The sequence below is a fragment of the Helianthus annuus genome, chromosome 2 (assembly GCF_002127325.2).
Source record: "Helianthus annuus cultivar XRQ/B chromosome 2, HanXRQr2.0-SUNRISE, whole genome shotgun sequence".
In the NCBI taxonomy this organism is placed as follows: Eukaryota; Viridiplantae; Streptophyta; class Magnoliopsida; order Asterales; family Asteraceae; genus Helianthus; species Helianthus annuus.
Genome location: NC_035434.2, coordinates 87,552,221 through 87,566,554, shown reverse-complemented (window position 1 = coordinate 87,566,554; position 14,334 = coordinate 87,552,221).

Here is a 14,334-nt window from a genome sequence, read left to right as displayed (position 1 = left end):
GGAACCCCATGCCTTGGCTTGTGTGAACTCACCTTGGGTTGCTCGGCAGATACACAGAAAGTACAGGTAAGCTAGTAAGTGGTCAACCACGTCCTATCATGGTTATTATACAAGTCAGGTTTGGTTCAAGTAATGCGCGCATGAATCACAGAAAACACGTATAGCATGCAACAATCAAAGTATAACATTCACCACGTGTGCGATTCGGATGTCTAAGCCCAAACTATACCCGGCCCAGCTAACATAGACAGTCCGATTTGCAGTCAAGGACGTAAGTCCAATTACTTGGCCCAATCGATTGGGCCCGTGACTGTGTAGGTCCAAAACAGTGTGTGCGAAATAACTGGTCTCGAGTCGCAACCAGCGATCTCGAGTCGCAACAGGAGTGTCTCGAGTCGCAAGAGGGCTGATCTCGGCTCGTCATGGTCTGGTTTCGAGTCGCAACGGGACTCGCAACCTCGGTCTCGACTTGTGCTGTTGTGTGTCGGTGTGAGGTCTCGAGTCGCAACGATTACAGGGTCTCGACTCGCAACCGTGTGGCTATCAAATTGTAACAGATTTCCATGTTTCATGCTCATGATTTCCGTGATATCAGCTAACAAGTTTGGCAGTTTCACAAATCAGATCAAATGGCAATTATTCACAATCATGCACATTCTTATCATCATCATCAAGAACAATTAATCACTATTACACAGAACATATGATCGGATCATGTGCTTAACAAATACATAAACTATCATGCAACCTAAACCATATAAACCCTAATCGAATCATCATACCAACCATGCGTTCGGTTCTAGATTCTTATCATACAATTCTGATTTATGTGAACAATAATCTAATGTACAGTTATGAGCCGGTTATAACATGAACAACAACATAATCAATCATGTATCATCTCAACATGTAATCACACGCACGCATACAACTCACAGCCGATTTCATTCATGCATAATCAATCTCATAACATTCATAAGTCACCTCATAGATCATACATACATCACAACACCACATATAATACAAACCGGTACTAAGACACTAACCGGATTAAAGGATGAACGGGAAAGGTCTCGGATGAACAGGGGATTGTCGCCGGCTTCAAGAGAGGGAATGAGAGCACTAGGATTTGCAAACTTGTGTGTGTTAAGTGTTTTTGTGACAAATGAGAATACCAATCCCCAACTATGGAAATTTACACGATCAAGAGGAGTGGGCCGAGCCCAACTCGGCTGCCCCATGGTGTATGGTATCCGATTACAAGGTGTGGCCCAAAAAGGGCTTGTGCGACCGGTTAGCCTTGTGCGATCGAGTATGGTGTGCGGTTTGGGCTCGTGTAACATTCACATAACATACATACACACATAATGCACATAATAACGTAACATTCATTAGATCGAAGTATCACATAGGCACGTAACGTTACACAAGATAAGTCTAAAGTACGAGTTGTCACAATTCACAGATAACATATTCGACATTTAGTCACGCAAATCACTACTTATGTAGTTTCAGCTTAAATATTCAAAAGCGGGCTGTTTTCGGGGATTTTAATAAAATAGTTAACTTGTTCCAAAAATTCCCAAATTTTTACAGAAGATGCTAAATGACCTAAATATTATTGTGTAAAAATTTCGGGATCTAATTCGTCGCCAATATTTTACTAAAAATCATTTTCCAGACTGAACTCAGATTTATGTATTTTCTGACCACAGTTCACGGAACAATTTATTAAAAATTCATCGAGTGTCCGATTTATGAAATTCCAGTGGGGTAATTACACATGCATCGGTTGTCATCTACTGTACAAATTTCATGGTCCGATTCATCACAAAACTCAGGTTATGACCGAAAGTATAACACCCATTTATTGCTGTCAAAATTCAGCTTAAGTTGCTGTTACAAATTAACACTTTAAAAATAGTAAACGGAGTCCAAAAATTACGATTCCGGTGCCATTAGAACCGTATTTCATAATAACATATTTTAGATTCAAAATATCGGTTTTTCGTTAAGTTTATGACCTGTTTACAGCCAACTGAAGTTGGCTGTAAAGTATGGACAGATTGCTGTTTTTAGTCTCTAGCTTACTAGTTTGTGTTCGGTTGATCCCGTTAATCATATTTAGTGATTGTAACTACATCCCACATCAATATCAACAAGTAAATCAGCAAATACTCAGTACATATCAAAACAACTTCATACTAACACAAGTACATCATGTTTCATCTTCTTGGTTAAACCCTTTTTTGTGTTCTTGTGAAATAAACATCATTCTACAAATATTAGCCATAAAAGTAAGATAATCAAGGGTTAAACGAGAGCTTACTACTAGCTTATAGCTAGGGTAGAATCTATTGAGAATATGATGGTGAAAAAGACTAGAACAAACTCCTTAGAAAGTCCTTCAAGTTGCCACCTCCATAGATCACCTTCAAACTTGAATGGAACTTGTAAAAATGGAAGAGATGGATGATGATAGTGGTGGTGATGGATTTCGGTTTTGGGGGAAACCGAATGAGAGAGAGGGAGTAGTAATGTGAGGGTGTGTAAGACTTGAATTGATTGTAAGATCTCATGGCCATGCCTTATAATCATCTTCACATATTATGGATACTTACACAAGCAAGAATCAAATATTATGGATACTTACACAAGCAAGAATCAAATATTATGGATACTTACACAAGCAAGAATCAAATAAACAATTGCCATAAAATCTAATCAAATATATGGAGGACGGAGAATGATTTGTGGGTCCATGGGGGACCGAAATTTCGGTTGGGGGGGGGTCTTGATGTAAAATTTCAACTAAATGGTAATTGATAGTTAGAGTGCAAGTATCTTGATAGTATATGTTTGTGTGATGATTTTTGGTGGGTGTTATGGTACACGGGGATCATGACTAGCCAAAAATAATTAAATAATGTGTTTGACAAATATTTGGTGTCCCGGGTAATGTCCGGTTGTTCGGTCGGATACTGTTCCGTTAAAGTGTTTAATTGTTCCGTAAGGCGTCTTATATATATATATTTTTGTAACTCAATTAATTCCTAACACATAGGAAAATATACCAGACTATTTAGTAACTTTTCTGTATACTACCAGTATGTTAACACGCACATGTAAGCATAACACAGTAATCAGAGAGCAGTTAAGTAATTCCACACAGTCGTCAAACACTTTAATTATCAAGAATAAATTGTACGGAATACATGGGATTTTGAGGGTTGTCACAGTCTCCCCTTGTTAAGAAAATTTCGTCGCGAAATTTAGCACGTGGTTACTGAGGAAGCTAGTTATGTTGCATTGGTTTCCTGGTTTTCCTGGGGTGTCACATCATCCCCCCGTTGATTTGGAATTTCGTCCCGAAATTCTGCAATAGCTTCAGCCTCAGTAGTGGTTGCACTTTTCTTAAACAGCTGGGGATACTTGAGTTTCATTTGGTCTTCTCGTTCCCAGGTATACTCTGGGCCACGACGGGAATTCCAACGAACTCGGACGAGAGGTATCTTGGTGTGCTTGAGAATCTTAACATCTCGATCCGTAATCTCTACTGGTTCTTCGACGAATCGCAGCTGGTCATCGATAGTGAGCTCCTTGAGAGGAACTATGAGGGTCTCGTCTGACAGACACTTCTTCAGATTTGACATATGGAATACGTTGTGAACTCCGCTGAGTTCTTCAGGTAGATTCAACCTGTAGGCGACCTTGCCAATTTTCTCAATGATTTCAAACGGTCCGACATAACGCGGATTGAGCTTGCCTCGTTTACCAAAACGAACTACACCTTTCCAAGGTGAGACCTTGAGTAGCACCCGTTCCCCAACCTGGAACTCGAGTGGTTTCCTTCGCTTATCAGCATAGCTTTTCTGGCTATCACGAGCTTCCGCCATTCATTGTCGTATCTGAGCAATCTTCTCGGTTGTATCCACTACAAGTTCTGGGCCAGTGATTTGGCTGTCACCAACTTTTGCCCAACAGAGAGGTGATCGGCACTTGCGTCCATACAATGCCTCGAACGGAGCGGCCTGGATGGTGGTGTGGTAGCTGGTGTTATATGAAAACTCCACTAACGGGAGATGATTTTCCCAGCCGTTACCAAAATCGATTACACATTCCCTAAGCATGTCTTCCAGGGTTTGGATGGTGCGTTCAGATTGCCCATCCGTTTGTGGATGATAAGCGGTGCTCATGTCTAATCGTGAGTCAAAAGACTTATGCATAGCTTGCCATAGTTCAGAGGTAAAACGAGCGTCACGATCAGAAATGATGGAGGTTGGCTCTCCGTGCCTTGATACCACTTCTTTTAGGTAGATGTCTGCTAGAGTAGAAAACTTATCCGTTTCTTTGATAGGCAGAAAATGTGCAGACTTGGTCAGTCGATCCACGATCACCCAAATGGTATCATTTCCGCGTTGAGATCTGGGCAGGCCAGTAACGAAATACATGGATATTTGCTCCCATTTCCATTTTGGGATCTCTGGTTGTTGAAGTGGGCCTAATGGTTTCTGGTATTCGACCTTGACTCTAGCACAAGTCAAGCATTTACTGACGTAGGTCGCTATGCTGGCTTTCATACCAGGCCACCAGTATGTAGTCTTTTGATCGTGGTACATCTTATCCGAACCAGGATGTATTGAATAACGAGACTTATGTGCTTCATCCCTCACAAGCTCGCGTAAGTCTCCATACAGCGGAACCCAGATGCGTCCGTTAACGTAGTAGGCGCCGTTTTCTTTTTGTTCTAGTCGTTGCCTCGATCCTCGTAAGGACTCAGCCTTGATGTTCTCTGCCTTCAATGCTTCGACCTAAGCATCGCGAATCTGAGCGGGAAGGTTGGATTGGATGGTAAGCTGTAACGCACGTACACGCTTAGGTATAGTATCCTTTCGGCTGAGAGCATCGGCCACAACATTGGCATTGCCCGGATGATACTTGATTGCGCATTCGTAATCATTCAAGAGCTCTACCCGTCGGCGTTGTCGCATATTCAATTCCTTTTGCTTGAAGATATGCTCGAGACTCCTGTGATCGGTGTAAATGGTGCACTTGGTACCGTACAGGTAATATCTCCATATCTTAAGCGCGAACACAACTGCTCCCAATTCCAGGTCGTGCGTAGTGTAGTTCCTTTCGTGAACCTTAAGTTAGCGCGATGCGTAGGCAATGACCTTGTCACGTTGCATCAACACACAACCAAGTCCTTGGATGGAAGCGTCGCAGTAAACCACAAAATCACCTATGCCTTCGGGCAATGAGAGGATAGGTGCGCTACAAAGTCTATCTTTTAAGTGCTGAAATGCGGACTCTTGTGCATTACCCCAACGATAGGTGACACCTTTCTGAGTCAGTGAAGTGAGAGGTTGTGCAATCTTGGAGAAATCTTTAATAAACCTTCTGTAATATCCTGCCAAACCCATGAATTGGCGGATTTCTGTTGGTGTGTGGGGTGCAGGCCAGTTCTTGATCGAGTCAACCTTGGATGGATCAACATGAATCCCATCCTTGTTTACCACATGGCCTAGAAAGTGAACTTCGCGGAAAACTTGGCATACAACTGCTCTTTTCGAAGAAGCTCCAGAATAAGCCTCAGATGTTGCTCGTGTTCCTCCTGACTCTTAGAATAGATCAGGATGTCGTCGATGAACACTATGACAAACTTATCCAGGTAAGGCTTGCACACTCGGTTCATGAGATCCATGAAGACTGTAGGTGCATTCGTTAATCCAAAGGGCATAACCAGAAATTCATAATGGCCGTAACGAGTCCTGAATGCTGTTTTGGAGACGTCCTCTTCTTGGACTCTCAGCTGATGGTAGCCTGACCTCAGGTCAATCTTGGAGTAGAAACTCGACCCTTGCAACTGGTCGAATAGGTCATCAATGCGTGGGAGAGGATAACGGTTCTTCATGGTCACCTTGTTAAGTTCACGATAGTCAATACACATTCTGAAGGTACCGTCTTTCTTCTTCATGAATAACACTGGAGCTCCCCAAGGCGAAGAGCTAGGATGTATGAATCCCTTTTCCAAGAGTTCTTGTAGTTGCGTAAATAGTTCTTCGAGTTCTGATGGAGCTAGACGATGTGGTGCTCGAGCTACTGGTGCTGCTCTAGGACCTAGCTCAATTTGAAACTCGACTTGGTGATGAGGCAGAAGACCAGGTAATTCCTCAGGAAATACCTCTGGAAAGTCGCGTACAATAGGAATGTCTTCAATCTTCTTTTCTCCCACGGATGTATCAGAGACGAGGGTTAGAATAGCGGTGTGCCCCTTTCGCAAACACTTCTGGGCCTGAAGGAAAGAGATGATGCCTACAACAGCACCACTCTTGTCGCCACAAATCACGAGGGGTTCTTTATCAGAACGAGGGATACGGACGGTTTTCTCCTTGCAAATAATCTCCGCTTGGTGTCGAGATAACCAATCCATCCCAATGACAATGTCAAAACTACCCAGAACCATAGGAATGAGGTCGATAAAGAGGGTCTGACCAGCTAAGATGGGGTTACAACCCTTAACTACGTGTGTGCCCTTAAGACTTTCACCATTAGCTAGTTCTATAACATGTTTGATGTTTTAAAGGTAATGGGGTACGCTTAAGCACCTGACTGACTCTTAGGGACACATATCTGTACCCGAATTAACTAAAATAGAACTTACCCGCCACAACGTTGAGGTTGTTTCCTTCTTCCTCTTGTCCATTCAGAAGCTCATGCTTACCAGTCCTGCGGTTATCCTTATTGTCTCCGTTATTGTTCCCGTTGCCCTGGTTGCCGCTGTTTTCATGATTCTGTTACATCTGCGGACAGTTCCTCTTGAAGTGACTCTCAGCACCGCACTGGTAACATCTCTCATTACCCTGCTGGTGTTGCCGTTGGTTCCGGTTTGCAGGATATGGGCTCCTACAGTCTCTAGCCATATGTCCCAACTTCTTGCACCGATGACAACACGATTCCGCAAATGACCCGCTGTGGTGCCGTTGGCACTTGCGGCATCTCGGTTTATTCCCTAGGTATCCCCCCTGATTTTGGTAGTTCAGCCTGAGTTTCCTGTGCGGTTCCCATCGTATAGAGCTAGGACCCTCACCTTGGTACTCACCCCAAATATACTTGTTACTCATTAGAGCATTTGCATTGGAAGAGCTACGCTTAGGCAACTTGCCCTCTTCCACCGCCTGATCGGTGAGTTGGTGCGCCAAACGAATGACCTGCTGGATTGTGGGAAGGTTGGCCGCACTCATAGACCCTTGGATTTCCGGGACTAAGCCTCTGAGGTATAGCTTGATTCGCCTAGATATGGGTTGTGACATGTTAGGACATAAGGCAGCCAAGTCGTTGGACCTCTTTGTGTACGCCTCAATTTCTGATCCTTCCATCTTCAAACCATAATACTCTATTTCCAGTTTCAGAATGTCGTCCAGGTGGCAGAACTCTTCCTTAATCCAATCCTTGAAGTCGCTCCAGAGGGTGGCATTCGCGTCTGCCAAACCGAGCATCTGAACTTGGGCGTTCCACCAAGAATACGCTTTCCCTTGCAACATGACAGTAACGTACTCTACTCGTTTGCCAGCAGGACTTTCACTTTCTTCGAATATATATTCGATTCTTCGGATCCAGTGTAGAAGGTCGATTGTCCCTCCAGTGCCATCGAAAGTGGGAGGTTTATGTAACATTTGTACTTGTAATCATTGTGAACAGTTCAATTATCAATAAAACAACGTTATTTTATCCCAATGTTTGTTTGGTTGTGTTTTACATTTTTCATGTTTTGACTTTTGTTCGATTTCAAACTCTACATCGCTTTCTGGAGAATTATACCCAAACTAGTACGTAAACGTACTCAGTTTAATGCGACAAATACTCCGGAACATCAACATATACTCAACATACCTTAAATAACCTTTACATAACTTAGAAATAAGTTTTGAAGGCTTTGGTATGGCAAAAACAAGTTAATTCGCTTACAGGGACTAAACTTGACAAACTGCGAAAGTATGCCAATTTAAACTGTAACGAACATTCCGGAACATGTCCATAAGTTAAACATACCATAAATATCCTTTACATAGCTTAGAAATAGGCTTTGAGGGGTTTGGTATGCTAAAACAAACTTTTGGATCATTCAGGGGCTAAAAGTGTCAAAAAGTGCACAAGTTTGCACTTTCGCGCATAACTTACGTTCTGAATATATCCGGACATCCAAAAATTTATGTAAGCATCCTAGTATTATGCCTTAGTGTTTGGCATGAGAAAAATCCATTCGTCGCGCAATTTGGATCGTCTTTCGCACTTATGCGCATTCCGTCGTAATTAACCGAACATCGCGACCGTACGGCCAAACGAACCGACATCCGACATATTTTTGAGCACATTTCAGTTCCCTATACTTTAACATCATTTTAGAGCTTTGAAATGAGGTTAACGGGGCTTAAACGTGCCAAAAACGCATCAAATACCAAGTTTTGGTGCTGCAGGGACCAAAACTGCAATTCTGCCAAACTAGGGGCTTACGAACCGTAAGCCATAAGCCATACGGTCCGTAACGAGTCCCCAGTACAGCAGAACCCACATTAAATGCTGATTGGCTCTTCAAGTTTCGAAAGACCAAATGGCCCTTGCCTCTTCCAGCAAATGAGGGGCAACCTCTGACTTACCACAACATTGTGACAAGTGGACGGACAAGATCGTGGCACGAAATCCAAGAAACGATCCTAACGGTTCCACTTTTCCTATAAATATCCCCCCCCCATTTTGCTCAAAACCCACACAATCTGATCTTAAGGCTCTAAGTTGGAACCATTGTTTCATACCTGAGCCATTTTGGTCAAGATTAGCATTCGGGACCCTCCGTAAGTATTCTTTCGTTCTTTTATTCGCTTTTTCGAGTCCGAAAGTCAACGTTTTGTTGACTTTCTGCATTGACCAGCTTATGGTCGATGCGAAGTTCATGGAACTTCATAACGTGAGCGTGATCATGATGGTTATAGTCCGTAGTGACTATACCTACTGGTCACCACGTTATCTAGGCTCAGTGACGAGTCGTAGTTTCGGCCAAAATGCGCATTCTTGCGTATTTTGTAACCAAACTACTCGTGAGCATCAAAGCCGTTTGTTTTGATGCCAAACCTGTTTTCTAAACTTAGTTAAGCATGTTCTAACATGCTTAGCTCGTCACTTTTAGTTTAGTGCTTATATAGGGTCGTAAGGTAAGCGATCTAAACCATCGCTTATACTTTCGAACCCGACCCATTTGGTCGATCATTAGGATCCGACCAAACACATTAGGTGACCATAGCTATAACCTTCCGAGGTTATACCTTGTGGTCGCGATGTTAGGCGTTCCGAACGCGTTCTACGCGAACGACGCGTTAGGGTAGCATAAGCTACCTAAACGGGTCGTGATGGGCCGTAGGCACTTAGGTTAGGTTTCATTTTAGTATGTAGGCTTTGTTAAACCATAATACACGAGTCTCCATACTCGTTTGGTTTACGAACCCGCGTACTATCCGATCCTTCCGATTTGGTCCGGTATATTAACATAGCTACCTATTAGGTGCCGTTTGATATCCCGTGATCTTTAGCATTATCTGGTTATTATACAAGAACTCCAAAGCAATCTCAGGTGAGTACATAGAACCCCATCTCTTACTGTTTTCCAAACTGTTTTGGGGTGAAACACATGTACCTATCTGTTACTTTCATGCTTTCCATGTTTTCACGTCATATGCCTGCTATGTTGTTAGTACATTATAGTACACGATTTACATTACATTTCTGTTGCATATGTTTACTCAGCATATGGACACATTGATTTACATTACATTTCTGTTGCATATGTTTACTCAGCATATGGACACATTGATTTACATTACATTTCTGTTGCATATGTTTACTCAGCATATGGACACATTGATTTACATGAACATTTCTGTTGCATATGTTTACTCAGCATATGGACACATTGATTTACATGAACATTTCTGCTGCATATATTTTACTCAGCATATGGGCACATTGATTTACATGAACATTTCTGCTTCGTATGTTTACTTAGCATACTTAGTACAATTGTTTACATCACATGCCTTCATTTTGTTATGACATTTGGTTTGTTTAACATGGGACAATACATTCATTAACATTAGCTACACCGTTCGTTAGTAGGTAGTGGTACCTTAGGAATTGACAACTCCCGTTTCTGAAATCCTGGGTTTGATAGGATTGGAAGGAATGACCGATTTCGATATACATAACTTAGATAAACCTTTAATTTGTTTGAGGGTTTATCGCCGCAGTCTCAAGGCTTGGATGTATGCATAGTTTACAATACCGCATAAATGTTAGTATCAATAGAGCATGCATTTTTCCACAGAACATAACGTTGATTTAAACCACGTTTTACTTCAACGACTTGTTTTGTGCATTTTACATATGGTTTAAGTTGATACATTTCGCTTACCATACATGATACATGTCACACCCCCAAAATCCACCTGCGGAGTATCACCGCTTGGGAGTGTGACTGACCAGGATCAAGCCATCAATCATATCAAACATAGCATTTAATAATATAAGTAGACAAAGTAATTCATCACGACATGATTGATGTTCATCAAAAACCAATGTGAATAAGTGTAGCGGAAGCATTAAAGTAAAACCCAATCATAAGTATAAATGTTTGTAACGTAATAAGTGTTTATCAATCCGTTGCCCACAACGACCTGCTCCTCCTGGTGCAAGCTCCATAATGTACCTAAGGTCCTGCAAGGCATGCGGCAAATAATCAACAAACTAGTTGAGCGAGTTCACAGAAAGTAAGTTCGTGTTAATAATGCGTATGTTCATCTAGTGGGGGATTCCCATACAAGTATATACTACTGGTGAGGGATTCTCACAATTGTTCTCTATAATGGGGGATTCCCATTAGGGTACTTACTAGACTAATTGCAACCATGTGTTCTTCTTAATCCGAGAACAGGAATACGTACTAGGTCACGCAGGATTTACGTGAGTGCCCTTCCCCGAGGACAGTGGTACGTGTGGGGTTTACGCAGGATTTACGTAAGTGTCCTTCCGACCCGGAAGACAGTAGTGGGTATTAGGTTACGCAGGATTTACGTAAGTGTCCTTCCGACCCGGAAGACAATGGTAGATACTAGTTTACGTAGGTTTTACGTAAGTGTCCTGACTATCCTGAGGACGATGGTCTATAGTCTAGTGATTGCGTAAGTACGAGTAATCAGTCTATATCAAACATTCCAACCCAATTCCCAACCCGGGAATCCCATGCCTTGGCTGTGTGAACTCACCTTGGTTTGCTCGGCAGATACACAAAAGTACAGGTAAGCTAGTAGGTGGACAACCACGTCCTATCAGGGTTACCATACAAGTCAGGTTTTGACTTCAAGTAATGCACGTATAAATCATAGCAACACGTTACAAACACGCATAGATCATGGTAGCACTTAACAGTCAAGAGCATAACTTGTGCGTTCTAATCTTAGCCCAAATGTACTCGGCCCAACATAACCCGGCCCAATTAAACAACATAAAAGTCCAATGGCATACACGGCCCAAACAAATGACCTAAGTGACTTGTGCGCTTCATACAGGTTGTGCGATCAGGATTGGGCTTGAGGCCCAATCGGTTAAACAAGCATTAAATGTACGATCCGGTAACCCTTGTGCGAGTGAACTGGGTTGTGCGACTAGCCTTTGGGCTTGTCCGGCCCAAACAGCATAACAGCTCAACTTGTGCGATTTATGTGGGTTGTGCGATCTGACCAGCCCAACCCAACATGTCCATCGGCCCAACAGTTAAGCTAACCCAATAACCTTGTGCGATCAAGACATCTTGTGCGGTGGGGAATCGCTTGTGCGATTTGGCACTTGTGTGACCGGCTTGCTTGTGTGAATCAGCCATGTTGTGCGACTGGCTGGTGTGATTGGGGACCGCTTTGTGCGATCGGCCCCTTGTGCGATCAGTTTAATAGCCGGATTTTATGCCTATTCGGTTACAACTTTCAAAGTTTCCAAGATTACAATTTTTATCAATTAACCACCACTAACAGTTTCCATTCATGTGTTATTCGATCAAATCAAGCAATTTCCATTAAATTCACATGAACCCTAATCAATCATATGAACAATATTCATACCATTTAACATATACAACAGCCGATCCATCATGCAATCATATATCCGATTCATGTGCAAGCCGATTACATGAACACTATATATCATTAATTAGCAACATCCAATCTAACATTATCATACAATAATCTGAATATATAACATGGTGGCCGATTAACATCTCTTATGCTTAAACATCATGTTCATCATACATACAATACAAAATCATTTAATCAAATCGTGAAGTCATAACACACTAATCATAATACCATGTAATAAAACATAGATCACTAACCGATTAGAAGGTAACAAAGGTGATCCGAATAGTATGAATCTTCGGTTAGGAATGGGTGTTTTGCCGTCGGCTTCCAAGCAAACGAGAGAGAAAAGTAGCGACTAGGGTTTCTAGTGTGTTGTGAGTGTTTAGTAACAAATGAGAAACGACCCTTCCTATTGTGTGGGTTGAACGAATAAGAGAAAGGGCAATGGGCCGGCCCTTACTTGGGCTGCCCTTGAAGTCCGATTGCAAGTTATACGGCCCAAAGGGCTTGTGCGAGTGATACACGTTGTGCGGTTCGGGTTTCGTGTAACTTATATGCATACAACACATAACGTATCATGTACACAATCATTAAAACACATATCACATAACATTTAATAATCGTTCACTTAGTCAATCAAGTTCACATATGTTACACAATCATAGGTCTAAAGTTCGAGTTGTCACATTATCCCCAACTAAAAAGAAATTTCGTCCCGAAATTTGGTATGCACTCACTGAGGAAGCTAGGTAAGTTCAATCGTTCGTTCACTGATTTTCCTGGGGTGTCACATCCTCCCCCCGTTGATCTGGAATTTCGTCCCGAAATTCCGAAGTAGTAGCTTCAGCCTCAGCAGTGGTTGCATTGGTTCCGAATAACTGGGGGTACTTTTCTGTCATCCTGTCTTCGCGTTCCCAGGTGTACTCTGGACCACGTTTGGAGTTCCAACGAACTCGAACAAGAGGGATTCTCTTGTTTTTGAGGACCTTCACATCCCGGTCCGTGATTTCAACTGGTTCCTCGACGAACTGCAACCGCTCGTCGATAGTGAATTCCTTAAAAGGAATGATAAGGGTCTCATCTGACAGGCACTTCTTCAGATTCGACACGTGAAAGATATTGTGAACTGCACCGAGTTCAGCTGGTAGGTTCAATATGTAGGCTACCTTGCCTATTTTCTCTATGATCTCGAACGGTCCGACATACCGCGGATTCAGTTTGCCCCGTTTGCCAAAACGAACTACACCCTTCCAGGGTGAAACTTTTAATAAAACCCGGTCCCCGACCTGAAGTTCCAATGGCTTTCTACGCTTATCCGCGTAGGCTTTCTGACGGTCGCGTGCTGCCGCCATGCGTTGTCGTATCTGTGCTATCTTTTCTGTGGCGTCCACTACAATCTCTGGACCCGTAATCTGACTATCCCCCACCTCTGCCCAACAGAGAGGTGACCGGCATTTACGCCTGTACAATGCCTCGAATGGAGCGGCTTGTATGCTGGTGTGATAACTATTATTGTATGAGAACTCCACCAAAGGGAGGTGCTTTTCCCAGCCGTTGCCGAAATCGATAACGCATGCCCTAAGCATGTCTTCAAGTGTTTGAATCGTTCGCTCAGACTGCCCATCCGTCTGAGGATGATATGCTGTGCTCATGTCTAATCGTGAGCCGAAAGATTTATGCATCGCTTGCCATAGTTCTGACGTGAATCGTGCATCCCGATCCGAAATGATGGAGGTGGGCACCCCGTGCCTCGAAACAACTTCTTTAAGGTAAATGTCTGCGAGAGTGGAGAACTTATCCGTTTCCTTTATAGCTAGGAAGTGTGCAGACTTGGTGAGTCGATCCACGATCACCCATATGGTATCATTCCCACGCTGAGATCTAGGTAGGCCTGTAACGAAATCCATGGAAATTTCTTCCCATTTCCATTGCGGTATCGTGGGTTGCTGAAGTAGACCCGCTGGTTTCTGGTATTCGACCTTGACTCTCGCACAGGTCAAGCATTTGCCGACATAGGTGGCAATGTGGGCTTTCATGCTAGGCCACCAATATGTTGTTCTGATGTCGTGGTACATTTTATCCGACCCTGGATGCACCGAATAGCGAGACTTGTGAGCTTCATCCATTACAAGTTCGCGTAGACCGCCATAAAGTGGGA